Below are 19619 nucleotides of genomic sequence, written 5' to 3' on the forward strand. Positions count from 1 at the left end.
ATTTTTTTATTTGGTGGGCTTCGTGGTCGTGCGGTTAGTGGTGTTAAACGTTTAGGTATATATTTAGTAAGACATAGAGTGAGACTCGGAAGAAACTTTTCGTAAGACGAAAAATTCGTGAAGTAATAGATTAAAACAATAGTTTAAATTTCTGTGACATATAATGCACATAATTGGAGCGTGGGATTTCACAGAAGTTTTCATGACATGTCGTGTAAATCTCATGTAAACATGCATTATATGTCATGTAATTCAGCATGACTCAGAGATGTTACATGACATATTACACAAATTTACATGATATATCCTGTAAACCGTCATAGCTGCAAGTGACTAAAAGGATGTAAACTTCAATGACGTGTGATTCTCATTATTTATATCTGTGTAGGTTTTGTGTGTTGGTGGTAGTAATGTCCAGTCTGTTCAGCCTCTGATTGAAGACGGTGTGAATTGCCATATTTGTTTAATATTTTCAATATATGACATGAACATTCGCCGGTGCGATTCCCAAACCAGCCATCTTCTTTGCCCCTACCATAACATGGCAGCTTTTTCCATCTGATTTTATTTACGTTGTTAGCTTAAGTTATGCCATCATCCTGCTAACAATTGGGTGGAAAACAACTGAGAAGCATAAACGAGAGCAGCAATGTGTGCGTGATGAGGCACGGTGTAGCAGAGGACAAGGCAGGCCATTTATCTGTGTAAACTTCAATTTTAAACGTCAGCTTGTGACGTCATCCTTATCGTCCTTTTACTTTAATGAAATTGATGAGGAGCAATCGATCGTTTTGCCATTGCACGATTCTAATTACGTATTCAAATATGTTTGCCACAAAATACTAGGGGGATTCACTTAACAGCGTAAACTGATTAAACTGATTAGACGTCGCGATCACCTAGGCAATCTTTGATTATTTCATTCGCAAAATCATGAAACATTTCAAATAAGCAGAAAATCATGGCTTACGCAGCAATTTAATCTGTTTAGTGAGTACCCCTAATGTAACTTTTTGACTGTAGCTTGATTTTAAGCTTTAGCATTTATCAGGGGATTATTTTGCATCATATGGATCTTTTTTTTACTTAATCGTTTATTTAAGGCTCATGCACCAACTGGCATAACGGAGCCGAATTCAGTTTAAACTATTTACAATGTCATGTATTTGTCTTATAAACTATGTTAGTTTTGGGGAACCGCAAAACTCGCGGTTTGGTCGAGGTTAGGGGGAACAAAAATATTTGAGGAAAGATAGGGTGATGGGGCTTTTCGTTGACACGTGACAGCTTGCTGTGGCGTATTGCTGGTGGTCAAACGTGGAGTGAACAAACAACCTGTAACGATACATACAGACGACTTTCGAAGGGACACGAGGTGAACAAGTGGAGCAACAAGACTGGGATATCAAATAAAGACACGAGGTGGACAAGTGGAACAACAAGACGGGATCATATGGATCTGTTCAATATATTAAACAGTTAATAGTTGATTCATGAATGATGGTCAAATATTTGATTTTGTTGTTTCAAAACATTCATTACGTTTACAGTATTCAATTTGATAAAATGTAACCAGATGAACCCTATTTGAAATTTTGATTTCATATGTCCGAACAAAAAAGGGTTGGGCTTAAATATCCTAAGGAATCCCAAGACATTTGCGCGTAGCAAGAGTGCATTTGACCCCTAAGCTCTAATGTCGAGCGTGTTTGTTTTGCTTTACAGCCACCGCGCTCGGCTTCGTATGCCGACGTCAACTGTTAGAATGTCTGCAGTGTCTCGTACTTGATTTGACTAGAAGATTTTTTTTCACTTACAGATATTCCACTAACACACCCAAATATTTCATCAAATAAAAAAAAAACTGGTACATGGAAAACAATTTTTACGAATATTTACGATTTACGAATTTTACGATCAAAGTCTCATGAAACCTATTTTAAGGAACCCATATATTTCAATTGTTTACAGTTCTCACAAATTTGGATTGCCGAAGAGATTAAATTACATGCTGAATACACTCATGGAATTCAAAACATAAAAACAAACATGGCAGAATGTTATGTTGTTATTATCCAAATTATCTTACCTTAATAGCAAAGTCATCAATATTATGCTAGATTTTATTGGAATTTATCAAGTCAATAAACAAGTTTAACCTTCCGCTAGTCGCGTGGTTGATCACTACTGCCAGCACCACGGTTAAACGGTATAACATGTGAGTTAGTTTAAACGTGTTGTACAAAATACAACAGCACAATTTCGGAATGGTTAAATCCAGGGATAAATCAAAGTATTCTAATCGTAATATCATTACTTGCATAAACATCCATCGAAATTATTTATCTATCACAAAATTATTAATCATTTGTAAAGTGTTACTTCATGAGTCGTGCCATGTAATGTTCATGTTATGGTTCACAGGAAAAAATGCTCTTACATGGAGTTCGGTAGACTTGCTTGGGCTGGTTATATAAATATGATGCCAAAAGATTATTGTCGTTTGTCTTCTTTAAAGAGCCAAGGTAGGTGTTGGTTCCGTAATCGGTAACGCAAATGGCACATAGCTATTTGCAACTACGTATATATAGAATTTATTGTGACTAAACGTTCTAAACGGTCAACGGTGTTTGATTAACGACCGGATCATGAGGAAGTAAATTCTCCGTTCGGCATAGATTGACGACGTACATGTGAGTTCACAAAAGTAAATCATAAGGCAAGTATGCTTCATGTAATAATTAATTAGGAATTGTGTGGCTACGGGACTCTACAGATAGGTCTAAGCATAACAATACGTAAAAATTATGCTGTGAATATACCTCATTTGATAGAAAATTTTCAAACTCGATTTATTTCAATTTTCACCGATAGAATATTTTGAAGTAAGGCTTTCCTGGAAGATTGGACCCACAACGCTTCACCGTTAAAACAAGGCATAATCAACAATAGTACGACACAATAGTCAGTTTCAAGGATCGGTATATTCGCCTCACTCCATTCATATTCACTCCTCTTTGCTGAAGCGAATCGAGAAAGATGCAGCAAACGGATCGTCGTGATCAAACACGTAACCCCATCACCAGTAGGAAGCGATGAGCCATCTGCTTGACATGAATGAATGGTGAAGAATACTGGTGAGCGATCGAAGCGGCTATTATCATAAGTAGAAGAAAATTTCTGCATGTAATGCATACATTTTTACTGTATTGTCGCTGAAATGCTAGATAAGCAAAGAAAATAATTCGAAAACATCAATAATTCGCATGCACAATGTCAATCGCATCACTCACGAATCGCATTCGCTTGCGATGCGAATGTGGACGAATGACTAATTTCCAAGTTTGGCTTCCCACCGTTCGCCGGAGTTTGCTGTCGTCGCTGACAAGCACACACACGAACTCAAGCGACAACCGTTCGCTGCTGACTGTCTTCGAATGGGGAAGAAGATGAAAAGTGGAAATCAGGAAGTCAGTTTATGGCTGCCATCCTCGGTCGTACTCTCTGCGCTCTACGCCTTCTTGTACCAACCGGATCAGTCGTTAACACCAACTTTGCAGGGTTGTTGTCCGGCATTCTTGCAACATGCCCTGCCCATCGTATCCTTCCGGCTTTGGGAAGTTCCTGGGTTCGCCGAAAAGTGCAGCGAGCTCGTGGTTCATCCTTCTCCGTCACACACCATTCTCCTGCACTCCGCCGAAGATCGTCCTTAGTACGCGTCGAAAACTCCGAATGGTTGCAGGTCCTCCTCGAGTATGGTTCATGTCTCGTGTCCGTAGAGGGCAACGGTCTTATCACACGGTGTGTCTGGCAGAAGAAATTTATTACAAAAAAATAGGCATCGCTAATTTTTACGTTAGGTAAAAGTTGACGCTTCTAGCTTTCATTCAAGCCCAACATCGAAATATTCCATCGGGGGAACTTTTTCATACAAAAATTGGGTATGTTTGTTAAGTAGAAATAGGGATTAATTTGGAACCGTTCATTTTGTATGGGGAAAAACAGTATTCTGAAAAAGTTGTTCGAGATCACTCGGTGGATTTTTTTGAGGGACCGTGCAAATGAAAGCTGAAAGCCTCTATTTTTGAATAGCGAAAAATTTGACGATGCCTATTTTTTTGTTATAAACCTTTCCCATACACACGCCGTGATCAGCGTCTTGTAGTAGGGTAATCAGGTATAACATATCCCCTCCCCCCCCCAACTAAGAAGAAATGGAAATAACTATGCACTCGTCACCATATTTCACTCAATCAATATTTTATTGATTGAGCAAAGTGTTAGCTTTTACCCGATAAAGGCTCATACAAATTTAATTTTGACTTTTTGTCTAACAGTACCACTCTCGAAAAATTACGTTTCCTCATGGCTCTTATCATCGATGCAAAGCTAGCGTTGTCAAACGCGCCTTCGACATCTAGAAAGGTTGCCAATAATAATTCCTTACCGTTATTTTTTTTTTCTATTTTAGTTACTAACGAGTGAAGAGACGATGTTGTTGATTTGCACTCTATTTAATGGTTTATCTTGAAGTATATCCGATTTAATATACTCATTTTTGAGTTTTCCCATCAATTCCAAAAAATAGACGATTTTGGTGACGTTTTATCTTTTTTATTTGTAAAAAAAACAACTCGGACTTGCCTCCATTTTGTTGGAAAATAGGGTATCGGGATGCTTCGTTGGCATAGTCCCCTCGTTCGGCCTATCTTAACGTTAACCAAAAACTCAAACAAACACGCCGAACTGGATATCGACAAAGCTTTGCGCCAAACAACTGTAACATTTCGTTTCAATTTTAGCACTTTGGAGTATTAAAATTGTATGAAAATGTCACTTTGTTTAGTTTTTGTAGACGCCATGATTCTTCGGCTTAGTGGGTAGTCTATACACATGATCATAAATGGCATGATTTTGGAATATTTCGAATTGCCTTTTCAATAACTGAACTTTTGATGCGACGGTCAAAGATGCTATTTTGAATTTGTATGTTTGTTTTTAACGAATAATAACTATTTTACAAATTACATGTGGGCCGAATATTGAGGACATTTTTTTCACTATGTACCCAAATCTTGGCCCATCAGTAAAGTGACGTCAAAAACACCGATAAAGTGACGCCAACAACATTGCTTGCATAAGAACCTTGCTTGCATTGTTTTCGTTACTAAAAAAGAAAGAACTTTAGTTTAAGTGATTTATTTATAGTTTTTTGAAAATTTGGCTCCGATAATGTAATTTGAAAGTATGATTGGTGAACAAACAGAGATAATACCTCAGCAGAAATATTGAAAAAATGAGATAATAAGTGGTTCTAGTGCATGGAAAGCAATAGGCCAACGTTGTATCCACTAATAGGCCAATTTATGTACCATAGACTAACGTTGCATACCATCACATCGAATCTTTTCAACTTAGTTAAGTAAATTCTTGAATATTTACGTTAGTTTACTTCCAATTGGTGAAACATGCATTGCCTAGAGTGCGTAATAGGGTCAACATATTATTTCTAGTGCTATTAATTCATGAGTTATGGTCCAAATTGTCAAGGCGGTTTGCAAATTAGGCCAAGGAATGATCCATATACCCTACCTTAATAAGAAAATGGATTTAAATAAAGTTAGTAGTATTGGAGTTATTGTTAACTTGCACTTTTAGAGATGCGCAGGAAAAATTCCATCTATACCTGGACTTTTAAACGACTTAAAAGAAGCTAATGCTAATGCCAATCCTAGGGCATGTGAATATATAATTAGCTAATTCGGAAGCTTCGAAGTTGGACATTTCCAATCCATTCATTGAATTCCCCAAACAAACATCATCTCTAGTTTGATCAAAGAGAGAAGGAAGAGATTTTGGAAAACGAGTTTTCATCATGAGTTCCAGAGTTTCTTGGGTATTTTTTTGTGTAGGATCCGTCATCCTTTTTTAATATTCCAAGACCATTGGAATGATCTTTTGAGAGAACCCTAGCAGTTTCAGGAGCACTTTCAACGCTCTCACATATGTGTCTCCAGTTTTTCCGCTTTGATCTTTTTATTTCTTTATTGTAGTTGGTAAAAGCTTCTCTATAAGGAGCCCAATTCGATGTAAGTTTGGCTCGATTGAACTGTTTCCTAAGTATCCCCAGCCTATCATTCCACCAAGGAACGTCTCTGCTTGTGGAACGCACTTTTGTTGGACAGCTTTCGTTGAATGCCCTCGTAAGTACAGTTGTTAGGCAGTCAGCTGTCTTTTCAAGCTCAGAACTTGTAGTAATTTTGTTGAAAGATAATTTATTATTCTAAGATATTATCAATCTTAGAACAATAAAGATTCCAATTAGTTTTTCGAGGATTTCTAAATGTTTTTTTTACAATGTCTCCCGCAGCGAACTCGAATAGAATTTGCCTATGATCCGAAAATAATATTTCATAAGATACTTTCCAATTTGCTATGTTACCCGAAAGTGTAGAATTACAAAGAGTTAAGTGCAACACTTCTTCCCTTACAGCATTAATAAATGTAGGTGTATTACCTTTGTTACATATGTCAATGTCGTTTTGAGGTACAAAATCAAAAAGAGACCCACCTCTACTGTTGATTCCTGTACTACTCCAAATAGTATGGTGGGCGTTTGCGTCACATCCGATGATGAACCTTTTATTTTGACTTCTTCAATGGGATACGAATGCTGCAAATTCCAGAGGAGGTACTTCCTCAACGTCACCAGGAAAATATGCCGACGGAACATAAATTATCGTTTTTCCTTTTGTGGTTGGCACCTCTAGCGAAATTGCAACAATATCCCTTCCGGTGAATTCTGTAATGGGTGTGTATTGTGCATTACTGCTTATTAGAATGGCAGCTCTTGGAGTGAGCTGAGTGTCATCAAAAGTTAACTTACATCCCGTTGTGTGTAATCCTAATATTTTGTGGTTTCTTGTCCATGGATCTTGTAAAAGCGCCACGTCCAGTTTGCCCTTCGTAAACGTCATACTTAATGCTGCTGAAGCTCCCATTGCATGATGAAAATTTTCTTGAATAAATTTTAAGCTTCTTTGTTTGTGGGATTTTATTTGGCGGTACACCAAATGATCAGCTCCTTGTTTAAAATTGCTAGGCATCACTTTATCACTCTTTTCCTTGACGATTCTTGAAGAGCCTTGACTGCCCTTATCTGTGCCTTCAAGTCTGAATATTGTGCCCATTTGTCCAGTTCCGGTCATCTCGACGCCCGTTGTGCTAGTGCCGGGAGTCTGCTTGGGCTGGTTTAATGTGCATGAGCCTCATTAATATTTTTGACTCCTTCAGAGCCTTCAGAGCTCTCTGTTTTTGGGTTTTTCTTTCTTATGTAGGCCACTCCAAATTTGTAGTCAATTGTGATCTTGCAATCATGGAAACAGCATCTACTTGAAAACCTGTTCCTCATGATACTGTTTAACCGTATAACTATCTGTGGAGCGGACCTGGTGTGATGGTTTGAACACTTGACTATCAAGCCGAGGACCTGAGATCAAATCCCACTCCCGACAAACTCACAAATGTGCGTTCTTCCTTCGGAAGGGAAGTAAAGCGTGAGTCCCGAGATGAACTAGCCTAGGGCTAAAAATCTCGTTAATACAGATAAAAAAAAACGTTCATCTCGTCAGAATCCTCCATGCATCGACTACTTAGCCTTCGTTCTGACTTTCCACATATGTAAGGATTTCCTCGTTTGAATCCTGTTCACTACGTGGAAAAAAACTCACTAAAATTTCTGACTGGGTATGTCTTTCTCGACAACAGCGATAAGGCAAGGTTTTATAACGGAAATTTTTGCCTTTAATCAATCGACTGTATCTTTGTTTGCAGAGGTAAGTTATTTCACTTCATAACTTTAGACAACAGCTATTTTCATTGGTTTTGTTTCATTGGCGCGTGCTAGCGCATAATTTAAACATATCGATAATTACAACAAATGTGTGCGTTTTCAATTTCTTGTGTTATATTTGTTTTGAAGGGTACAACATCCACAAAATGGACATAGTAGACTAGTCTCATGAATATGAAGCCTTATACAATGATTTTATCCATTCACTATTTTGAATTTCCAAGAAATTGAAGGGGGACGTTTTGCCTCGTGGGGACGCATTATGCCTGTTTACTAGGCCGTCCCTATTTTTGCAAAAGTTGGAAATGTTAAAAGTTAAATATTGCAAAACGGTCGTTTTAGCTAAAAAAACCATCATGCCAAAATTTGAAGTCCGTATCTCAAGGCTAAGTGGTCACCTACGGGGCCCAAAGTTCTCAAAAATTGTATGAGGTCAGAAAAATCATGAATTTTTTTCGACGGAAAAAATACACTATTCTATTGAAATCGGTGCTCAGAATTGTGAGATCTCTTTTCGTTTCTGAGTTATTGACGAAAAACTACCTAGCAATGAACATTTTTGACCATTTTTTGAGATCCCCAAGGGAACCTGACATATTTTGTCCGCGATAACTCAAATACGAAAAGAGATATCGCAATTTTATGACCCCACACAATTTTTGAGAACTTTAGGCCCGTGGGAGACCACTTAGCCTTGAGATACGGACTTCAAATTTTGACATGATGGTTTTGAAGCTAAAACAATCGTTTTGCAATTGAACTTTTAACACGGCCTACTTTATCCTACATGGTGCACTTGGTGCGTGGGTGAATCTTTTTAGACCGCAGCTTCTTCTGGAGCCCACAGTAAGCACGACTTCCACTGATGATGCGCCATTGTTTTCAGCCACCTGTAAGGATCCGAAGTAGACGTATTCTTCCACCACCAGGAAGGTAACCCCCTAACCGGTCGTGTTCGGCTCCACCTACCAATATGTACTTTGTTTTTGACGCATTCACCACCAGTTCGACCTTTGCTGCTTCGCGTTTCTGGCGCGTGTACAGCTCTGTCACCATTCCAAATGGTCTGGTCATCACAGAGAACAGACGTCTATCTTCGCTTTCTGCCTTGTGTAAAACTTTGTAACGGTCATTTCGGAGTATGTGGTTATGCTCCTGTTGTGTGGCGCTAGCGTCTTATCACTTAACATTGTTGTGTTGTCATTTTAGTTTCCAATGCTCGCCGTTTTTGGTCGTTTGGCACTCGTGTCGCTTTGTGGGCTAGTGTATTTCAACGATGAACACTGCCATCGTGGGGTCAAATCGACTTTATATGTGGGGTAGTCTCTGTTGGTGGCGTTGAGGTGCACTTAAATCCTTTACACACCATTTTGACGTATTTTTGTTCGAGCTTAAACGTCTGTTCTCTGTGTGGTCATGTCGCCCGAAAAGCACATAAATTGAACGGATTTTGTGAAAATCGTGCCCCGGCTGTTGAGCCCGGCTCGTCGCATCACACCTTCCAGAGCGATTTTGAAGAGTAGGCATGAGAGTCCCTCACCACGTCGCAGTCCCCGGCGAAATTCGAATGAACTGGATAATTCACCAGAAACCCTTTACGTAGTTTTGCACACCGTCCATAGTTGCTTTGAGCAGTCTGGTCAATTTCCCAGAAAGGCCAATTTCATCCATGAGTATCTATAGCTCTGTGCGATCGATACTATCTAACTCATGCCGCCTTGAAGCCGATGAACAGGTGATGTGTTGGGACCTAGTATTCACGGCATTTCTGAAGGGCTTGCTGTACGGTGAAGATCTGGTCCTTTGTCGACCGCCCGTCGATGAGACCGACGGGAGAGGATCATATTCCAAACGATCACCTTTCTTGTTAATGGGGCAGATTGTCTCTTCCTTCCACTCCTCCGGTAACTGCTCGGTTTCTCGTTCATGTGTCCTGTAGTGGATTAGTAATAAAAAGAATAAACAAAAAAAATTGTTAAAGGGCCTCCACAAGATTGTGGTTCTGGAATCCCGAGAGGAATTCATGGATAAATCCCGTGATAAATTCCTGGAGGAATTTCCGTAAGAATGAACTCCTAGTTGAATTGCTGGAGGAACTCCTGGAAGCATTTCCGGAGGGCAGGAATACCAAGTGGATTTTCTAGATGTACTTTCAGAGGAACCTCGGAAGGAATTCCGGTATTTTTTATGGAATTAATGTAAATCCTTAAATAATAGTCCTTGATGTATTGAGCACTTTTACACAATCTTTAGTGCATTCCTTGTCAAATATTTGACCCCGTGTTTTCGGGGCCTTATAGTTGGCACTATGACTTTTTGCCGATGTAAAAAATAGAGTTAACAACACAACAGGTACAGTGTATCAAACAATTGTCCGTACAGCAATTTTTTTGTCAAAATATTTTTGCCATCAAATGTTTATAACTTTTTTATACGTCAATCAAAACCGCTGAAATTTTGACCAATCATGAATCATATATTACTGCTCTATTGGTAAAATTTTGAGCGAGATCGAATAAGTTTTCTGAAAGTTATAGAACTTTTAGTAAAACTTATAAGATTTTTGAACGCATTTTAAAAACATTATATCTTAATATGTAGTCGATGAAAATATTTCAATCTTTTTTGTGTTACAGCTTCTACCTAAGGCTTTCATATGCAGCTTTGTTTGAGGTTTTATATTCACTACAAAAAATATGAAAAATTTGCTTATGTAGTTGACAGTTTTTGAAAAAATACCATATTTTGAACATATAATCTGCCAAACGTTTTCTACCAATAAAAGTGCATTAACTGAACGAAAAATGCATAGGACCTACTCTTCATATGTTGTTTAGTAGGTCCTGTATAAAAATATTACATTAAAAGAGTTTAAAAAAGTTAAAAACACTTGGCACTTTTATTGATCAAAATATGATAAATTTACAAATAATACTTTGAATATATGCAGATTTTTCATATTTTTTGTAGTGAACATAAAATGTCAAACAAAGCTGCATATGAAAGCCTTAGGTATAAGCTGTAACACAAAAAAGATTGAAAAAGTTTCATCGACTACATATTGAGATATAATGTTTTAAAAATGTGTCCAAAAATCCTAAAAGTTTTACTAAAAGTTCTATAACTTTCAGAAAACTTATTGGATCTCGCTCAAAATTTTACCAATGGAGCTGTAATATATGGTTTATGATTGGTCAAAATTTCAGCGTTTTTGATTGACGTATAAAAAAGTTATAAATATTTGAATGAAAAATTATTTTGACTAAAAAATTGCTGTACGGACAATTGTTTGATACACTGTAGGTTTTCACGTCATGTAAGGCTACTAGGTGTTGTGTTGTTAACTCTAATTGTTTACATCGGCAAAAAGCCATGGTGTTAATACTAAGGGTCTGTGTCAATTGGCGAATTAAAATTAATTTTTACTTAAATTTGACAGTTCAACACTTAAACTTGACAGTTCTCCTAAGGAAATAATTATCGAACTGTCAAGTTTAAGCGAAAATTAATTTTAATTCGCCAATTGACACAGACCCTAAGCCCCCAGGTACACGGGGTCAAATATTTGATACGGAATGTGCTAAAGAGTAAACATCTGTTTGACACTGATAAAAATTCAACCAGCTGTTTGAGCATTGGTTTGTGTTTATTCAAATATTTGACCCTGTGTACTAGCATCTTAACACAGTGAAGCTCTTTTTCACGTGCCGGTTTCGTCGTTGTAGCTGTTTGCTGAAGCAAACCGCGAGACGATGTGAAACATGAACAATGTGTCTCTCGCTTCCTCTATGATACGCGGAACGCAACGCAACTGCTGTGCTGCGCCGGTAGAGGGTGGAAGTTGGCGAACCTTCCTACGTAGGTATGTGAGTTTCTCATAGTAATTTCGATGCACGATATTTGAATAATAATTAATGCACCAGTCGCAGAGCGCTGCTTGCATACACCGTGTTCGTTAAAAATTTCCCCCAACCTCTACGCTGATCAACGACTACGACGACGACGACGTTGGCTGACTTGGCAGTTACAAGTTCATTTCACCCAAAAGTAGCGAGAAACAATAAAACACGAAAACGTGTGAGTGGGTCATTTGGAGCAGTCACATAATGGACGACGACGGTGGTAGGTGGGTATTATGGCATATAAATGGCGCGGTGGGTTGGCGGCAGTGCATTTTTTTTCGATCGGTCGAGAGTGGGAAAACCAGACGATAGGTACCTAAATAGTTATTTATGTAACGAGTGGCAAAAAGTTGATTTTTTCAGCACGAGTCGTGCATTTAAATACGAAGAGTGCTGAAAAAATCGAGTTTTGCAACGAGTTCCATACAAAATTTTATGCAATGATTTTTTCATAATGCAACCCATTTGAGTTGCATAATATTCATAATGCAACTCAAATGAGTTGCATTATGAACATTACACAACTATTTTTCATTATGCAACTCATTTTAGTTGCATAATGAACCAGTTCGGAAAAATTGGCCATTATGATACCAAAATGAGTTATATAAAATGTAAATTATGATACTGAATTGCATAAAGATACTTATTGTAGGAGAGGAAAAAAATGTAATTTACCGGTATCGTTGTAATTACATACGAGTCGCAAAATGCGTTTCAAATTTGCTTCATGAGGGGTTCATGGCCGTTTCCGATGTCGTTCCTGCTGTCAATTTATGCAAGTACATATTCTACCTAGGCGCCATGCACAAATTATGTGACGCTTTAAGGGGGGTTTGCATAACGTGACGACCCATACAAAAAAATTGAGGTCTCATACAAGAAGTGTGACGTAGGGGGGAGGGGGGTTGAAAAAGGTCGATTTTTGCGTGACATAATTTGTGTATCACCCCCTATACAGGCATGGTGTTAAACAATAACTCATACGCATCTGCTGACACCAACAACAATTGGCGAGTGCCGTAGATTCTCCTTCCAGAGAAAAGCAAATACATTACATACATACGTCTATGCCTAATGTAAACCGTGCATAGTTCTTATTCTATCGATAGAAACCAGCAGACGGGAACTTCAGTAATCGTTTACGATTTATGCGTACACACGCGCTGATTGTCATTTCTGTTGCTGATTTGCATCATGCTTTCGTTTTGCACAAGACGCATTTTAATTATGTTGAAACGGGAAGTGACAATGGCGACGTCTGGGGGTTTCCTTATGGTAGGCTGTGGCTAGTTTCATTTATTTTCACTATACAGGTATACCTCGACTTGGGGGTGGAAGCTCAGATAAAATATTATCTCCCGGGCGCCCATTAGAAACACCACCCCCGGCGAAGACTAGCGCTTGAGTCTAGCTATTTGGCACTATAGTTGAAGGAAATGCTAATGCAGAATCCGTAGATTCCGGGAAGGTAAGCCCAGCTCCTTGGGTTAGTGGGTTGGTGTCAGGCCCTGCGAGCCAGCCGTTAAAAAATAGCGCCGAAACATCAACAAGAGAAGAATGCGAACCGATACCAATGGCGACAACCTCAGCGACGAAAAGGGACTTGCGATTGGAAGCTCGGTACGTGGAACTGCCGATCTCTCAACTTCATTGGGAGCACCCGCATTCTCGCCGATATACTGAAGGACCGCGGGTTCGGCATCGTAGCGCTGCAGGAGGTGTGTTGGACAGGATCCATGGTGCGAACGTTTAGAGGTAATCATACCATCTGAGGATCAAGAAAATGGCCTACGCCTCATCGACTTCGCCGCCTTCAAGAACATGGCCATTCATAGCACCTTCTTCCAGAACAGCCTCCCGTATAGTTACACCTGGAGATCAGCACAACAAACGGAACCGCAAATCGCAGACCCGTCTCTTCCGGGAGAAAAAGCGACGCATGGAAGAAGCGGAGTGCGAGGAAATGGAACTGCTGTGCCGTTCACAAGAAAGTTCTACCAGAAGCTCAACGCATCCCGCAAAGGCTACGTGCCGCAAGCCGAAATCTGTAGGGATAAGAATGTGAGCCTACTAACGGACAAACGTGAGGTGATCGAAAGGTGGAAGCAGCACTTCGACGAGCATGGCGAAGAGAATGTAGGCACGGGGGATCAAGGCAGCGAAGGAAATGACTATGTTGGTGTAGCAGAGGACGGGAACGAACCAACTCACACGCTGAGGGAAGTTTAGGATGCCATCCACCAGCTCAAAAACAAAAAAAGCGGCTGGTAAGAACGGTATCGCAGCAGAACTCATCAAGATGGGACCAGAAAAGTTGGCCACCTGTATGCACCAGTTAGTAGTCAAGATCTGGGAGACCGAACAGCCACCGGAGGAGTGGAAGGAAGAGATAATCTGTCTCATCCACAAAAAGGGCAACAAGTTAATGTGTGAGAACTTTCGAGCGATTACCATTTTGAATGCTGCCTACAAAGTGCAATCCCAGATCATCTTCCGTCGTCTTTCACCTAAAGTAAATTAGTTCGTGGGAAGTTACTAAGCCGGTTCCATCGACGACCGGTCGACAACGGACCAGATCTACACCGTACGGCAAATCCTCCAGAAATACCGTGAATACCAGGTCCCAGCGCATCACCTGTTCATCGACTTCAAAGCGGCATAAGACAGTATCGACCGCACAGAGCTGTGGAAAATCATGGACGAGAACAACTTTCCCGGAAAGCTTATCAGACTGATAAGAGCATCGATGGACGGTGTGCAGAACAGCGTAAGGATTTCGGGTGAACTATCCAGTTCATTCAAATCTCGACGGGGACTACGACAAGGTGATGGACTTTTCTGCCTACTATTCAACATCGCCCTGAAAGGGGTTATGCGACGAGCCGGGGTACGATCTTCATGAAATCCGGCCAATTTGTCTGTTTCGCGGATGACATGGATATTATTGCTAGAACAGTTGGAACGGTGGCAGGACTGTACACCCGCCTGAAACGTGAAGCAGCAAAGGTCGGAATAGTACTGGATGCGGTACATGCTGGTAGGTGGGACTGAGCGAGATAGGACAAACCTTGGCAGCGATGCTACGCTAGACGGGGATATTTTCGAGGTGGTAGAAGAATTCGTCTACCTCGGTTCCTCGACAACGGCTGACAATAATGTGAGCCGTGAAATACGAAGGCGCATCATCAGTGGAAGTCGTGCCTACTACGGGCTCCAGAAGAAACTGCGGTCAAAAAAGATTCACCCCCGCACCAAATGTACCATGTACAAGACGCTACAGAGAGCACGATGGGCGGACCAGGTGGAGCAAGATCTGGCGAGCGTTGGGCGTGATCGACGTTTGAGAGCTGCAGTCAGGGTTGTTAATAGTCGCCGGAGCTGAAGCATAATCACTGACGACAACGGGTAATAAAAAGTTTGCGTCACTGAGTCAGCAGTTCTTGAATATTTTTCTTCAAACACCGTCAGTCAGTTTGCTGCTCACGACGAAAAAGTTTTGCCGTTTCTCTTTATTGGCATTTTCGTTGAGTTGCTTGCATCTTCCTGTTCGAACGAACGAATAATCAGCCTCACGTGGATGGCTGATCAGAAGAAAAAAAATGCAGAAGTTAAACACGCCTTCATTCGGAATCGAACCAAAAATCTTCAGATTGTCAGCACATCAAGCATACCAACAGAGCTAATTCAACAGCTCGAAAGGACCGAGGCCAAATCGTCAATAAAAGCTTGACTGGTTCGCCTTACGTCTGCTGTCAGATGCCATGTGACGAATGCATGTTCGTTTTTCGTCTTTACAAAAGGAGACAAAAGAGAATGACGAAAACTATAGCTCCCTGTTTTATTTTCGGTTCATCCTCGTCGTGGTTTCTTTGTCGGTCGGGGATGATGATGCAAGTGGCGGAGTTTTATTTGGTGACGAACTTTTTTAGTTTTTCGTCGTTGGTCAGTGACGAAATAGATGGTTACCAACCCTGGCTGCAGCTGCAAATTGAGTATTATGGCGGCAAATTGTTGATTCAGTGTTATCATGAATATGATGTTGAACTAAATAAATGAAATGAATGTATACCTCGATTTAGTGGACCCTCGATTTTATGTACATTTTTGTAGACGGGCTTGGTGGTCTAGTGGCTACCGCTTCTGATTCGTATGCAGAAGGTCATGGGTTCAATCCCTGGCCCGTCCCTTTCATCCTACTTTGTACCTTTCTATCCACTTTCTCTCTGTCTCTCTTCTCTACATATACAACTCATGTATATTCATATGTTCAAAGCCATCGCTAGAACCAGAAACGAATTGGAAAAAAGTCGTTTCCCTCCCTTCCAATTTCCACTCACAGCACAGTGTATATAACCTACAAGTTATGCAACCAAAGCGTGCTGTGCCGCCTGACCTTATTCACCTCATTCACCACACAATCTTACGAATACTAAAAATAACCCCCTATCCATGGATCGCATCACCGACCCAACGGTGACTCCCAGATCTGCCATCCTTTCCGTCTAACAAATACCCCAGTCCGTGCTGGTTGTGGGGATGCAGAGGTGATCTCGGTCTTTAGTAACAACAACCAGCACACTCTAACATTCCTCTCCCTTCCAAACTGACTATAAGGACGTGGCCGGCGCCGAAATTGATCCAAAATTTCTCAAAGCTTCCTAACAAACCTCATTCAAGATTTCTTATGACTTCCTCACCGAGAATTGTAATATATTCCTGATATGTTTAGTAGATACTTTATACTATCTTGGTGTGTAATTCCAAAATGTGTAGCAAATTCCAGAAAAATGTCATTGTGATGCCTCGGCAGATTACTGACAAAATGTTTTCCAGTGCTGTGCTGGAAAAATCAGAGCTGTCAAGGTTCCCTGATTTTAGCGCTCCTTTCCTGGTACATTTCAATGGATGAATTACTGGAGGAATCTCTTAAGGAACTGCTGGAACAATTTTTGAAAGAATCCATGGAACAACTTTTGGAGAAATCCCTTCTGAAGTAGTTCTAGGAATGTTGAAGAAGTATCTTTAGAACTTCCGAAAGTATTGCTGAAGAAATTTCAGAAGGAATTAAAAAAAAACTGAGGTAAATTCTAAATGAATTTTTGAAAGAATTTCTGAAAAAAGACAGGAATATTTAAAGAATCCATAAATGGATTTTCTAAAGATATTCCAAGAGGAATATCTGAATAAACACCTGGAAACCCTTGTTTTGGTGGAATACCTAACAAAACCTCTCGAGACATTTTGGAAAAAAAATCCTGGAGAAATCCTCTAATAAAAATCCTAAACATTTTTTTTAATTCCTGGAGGTACGCTTGGAGAAATTTCTGAGAAAATACATAGAGGAATAACCGGCGGAATTTCTGATAAAATCTCTGCATGAATGTCTTCCAGCCTTTCCAGCGCATCCTTATGAGAATCTTTGATAGAATCTGTCGAAGCTATTTCTGAAAATAAATGTCTTGAAGGAATATCTCAAGTAATGTGAAGAAACGATGGGAATTTCCTTAATCTCTTGTAGAATTTCTAAAGCAATCCTTGGAGAAAATTCTTTAGAAAACTTCTGAGAAAATTTTGAAGGAGTTCTGAATTTCTTATTCTTAATGTTCCCGTGAAACATTTCCTTTAAAAATCCATGAAGTATTTTTGAGAAAGTTCATGGAAGGTGAATGCTTTAAAAAGTTTCAGCAAGCGTCCATGAAAGAATTATCGAAAAATCTGAAGAAATTTTTTCGTAGTAATCCTTGGAGAAATTCATAAAAAAAAATTAAAGCCGTAGAAGACTTTCTGAAAGAATCCCACGGGCAGTTTCTATAGGAAAATTTCTGAATAGGTCTCACACATTTTTTTTAATCTCTGGAGGAATTTCTAGATAAATCCCATGCCGATTTTCTGACAGAAACTCAGATTTTCGAAAAGTAAATCCTTGGAGCAATTTCCAAAGCATCCTTGGAAGATCGTTTGAGAGAATGCTTAACCTTTGCTGTACTAACATACTTTTTGGCACATCATTTTTACCTTCAATTTGCTCTAACTTAGTCAAATCTTAACCGATTATAATTCTCTTGGCTCGGTTGGATCGGGATTTTTCCCTAGTTTTGAAGGTCCAAGAATGGATTGGATTGGCCAAGTGGTTCCGGAGATATTCCGGATTCCGTTAGGGTAATAGATTATCTTGGGCCAGAGAACTCTGGAATTTGTCATCAGCTTGATGGTTTTCGCATTATTTCTAGGCTATTTATCCTACAAAAACTCGATAAAATGTTTCGACAATATCCGGAAGCATTCATGAACTCTCTGGGAACCACCTGGCCACGTTACAGATTCCACGCCCCCAGGGAAGTGGCCAATTACCGACCTGAGCCAAACCCTAACGTGCGACCTATCCAACTCCATGAATTTTCAGTGCCAGCTCGTTGGAGATCATTACAAGGATGACCTTTCTATATGCAATAATTTGGCCATGTTTCCGACTAGAGGCCATCAGGTATCAGGTATCAGTAGGTCGGCTCAAGAGGCACGTTCTCCTCCATTTGGGAAATTTGTGCCATCGCCATGAATACGAGCCTATTCATCATTTATCTGAGGGAGAGCGAAGGGAGGAATAAGGAATGGGATAGGGAAAGGGAAGATAAGGGAATAGGGTCGACATAATCGTACAAACGTCCCACAACGGGTTCAAACAGCGTCCTGAAAAGGGCACTGTAAAAAACGCATAAAGCGTAAAGTAAGCCTATAGCTACTTGCCACAACGGGTTCAGAACAACAGAACATCCTGAAGATTCAGGCTTCTTAGATCAGTTTCACTTAATCAAGTGTTTACCGAGTACTCGGAAACGCAGTTGCACAAAAGCTGGGTAGTTACATATCAAATGATTCAAAGTTCCACAGTCGGATTCTCAGCTAAGATATACATATAAATGAAGCAGCCTGTTGAGGCTTGTGATGGACAAATTCATATGTAGGAAAACCATATTGAGTTATCTCCAGGGGCCTACATCGTCGAAACCAAAACATGACGCTGAAAGCGAGCGCCCATCAGCATCGGACGGACGCCGACGACGGGAACATTCAAAACAACATGCATGCGCTTCGCTTCAGCCGCCCTTCTTGTCACTTTCTTCGACGCAACGACGGCTGGCGGCTCATTTTCACTCCGACTGGGATTCAATTGAAATTTTCAAATTGTTTAAAATGTATGTTTGCTTAATATTTTTATTGGTTATAATCTATTTCAGTAAAATATGCATAGCATACATTAACATTAGACAGATTTGCCGGTTGTTACACTCATTAATTGAGTTATAACAGAGAAATTCATTCGATGTCGAACGAGCGTGCGTGAGCTTGGGGGCTGTCCATAAACCACGTGGTCATTTTTTTGGGACTTTTCAACCCCCCCCCCCCCCCCGGCGTGGTCATTTGTGCATACAAATTTGTTTTTGTGTCCATACAAAATGGTCATTGGCCGAACCCCCCCCCCCCCCCCTCTCATGACCACGTGGTTTATGGACAGCCCCTTGTGAGCGCGAAACAAAGTGGCATCTGCGACGATGCAGCACCGTCGGTTCATCGGTGACGATGACAGTCGGGCTGAGCGACGACGACGGCGCCTTGTTTCCATTGACGATTGAAAACATTGTTTACAAACTTCGCCTGAAAATTTCGATTGAAATTGAAAATGTAGGGCCCTGATTATCTCTATGCGTTTCTGCTACGAGATTTCTCAAAAGCTATAGCAAGACTCCCACATGGGGGCATCCACAAACACTCAATTTCCCAATCGCTGCTTGACGTAATGCCGAGAAGAGATGTTGGTTTTTAAGCATTTGGTAAATCCAATTGGAAATCATTGAAAGATAAAT

The sequence above is a fragment of the Aedes albopictus genome, chromosome 2, assembly GCF_035046485.1.
Source record: "Aedes albopictus strain Foshan chromosome 2, AalbF5, whole genome shotgun sequence".
Lineage (NCBI taxonomy): Eukaryota > Metazoa > Arthropoda > Insecta > Diptera > Culicidae > Aedes > Aedes albopictus.